The sequence below is a fragment of the Octopus bimaculoides genome, chromosome 7, assembly GCF_001194135.2.
Source record: "Octopus bimaculoides isolate UCB-OBI-ISO-001 chromosome 7, ASM119413v2, whole genome shotgun sequence".
In the NCBI taxonomy this organism is placed as follows: Eukaryota; Metazoa; Mollusca; class Cephalopoda; order Octopoda; family Octopodidae; genus Octopus; species Octopus bimaculoides.
The window spans coordinates 29,771,879-29,772,699 of NC_068987.1; positions in this window are offsets into that span (position 1 = coordinate 29,771,879).

An 821-nucleotide genomic window follows, 5' to 3' on the forward strand; every position below is an offset into this window, starting at 1 on the left:
TTAGATGTTCCAAGTGCAAATGGACGCTGAATCACAACGGCTCATCGAGAAACGCTTTATTGCACTGTTATAAAGGTGCCTGTTGCCAAACCACTAAGTTACGGGGTTGTAAGCACACCAGCACTGGTTGTCAAGCGCTAGAAGGGGAAAACTCCCACACACACACACATATATATGATGGGCTTCTTTCAGTTTCCGTCCTCCAAATTCACTCATAAGGATATTGTCGGCTCGAGACTGTAGTGGAAGACTTAACCAAGGTACCGTACAGTAGAACTGAAACCGGAAGGCTAGCGTGTCATTGTCCACCATACACCAGCTTCTAAAAACACTTGAAGGACTATCCTTGCAGACAGGAGAATAAAGAGAAAAAAACAAAGATGACTAACTTTGATCAGCTTAACTTCCCACGCAGCCTTTGCGGTCGTGCTTCTCCGTAAACCTTCGTTCGCGAAGACAAACCAAGAGAATGTACGTACGTATATATATGTATGTATGTATGTATGTATGTATGTATGTATGTATGTATATATATATAAATATATAAATATATGGATAAGTACTGTTTTTACTTTGCTAAAGATTTTCTACTATTTGAAAATAATATGTATTCTTGTTTTTTATATTATTCATTTGGTTCTTTATAGATTATTTTTAATAGATAACTTATTTAACACTAAATTATTTAGAAGTTATAGTTTCATTTCTACATAATATTAGAACTTCGATTTGAATAGTGTTGATATATTTTCGATTATTTTTGATTGATAATATTTGATTAATAATTAGTCTTTATTGTTTATAATATCGTTAAAGGTTTT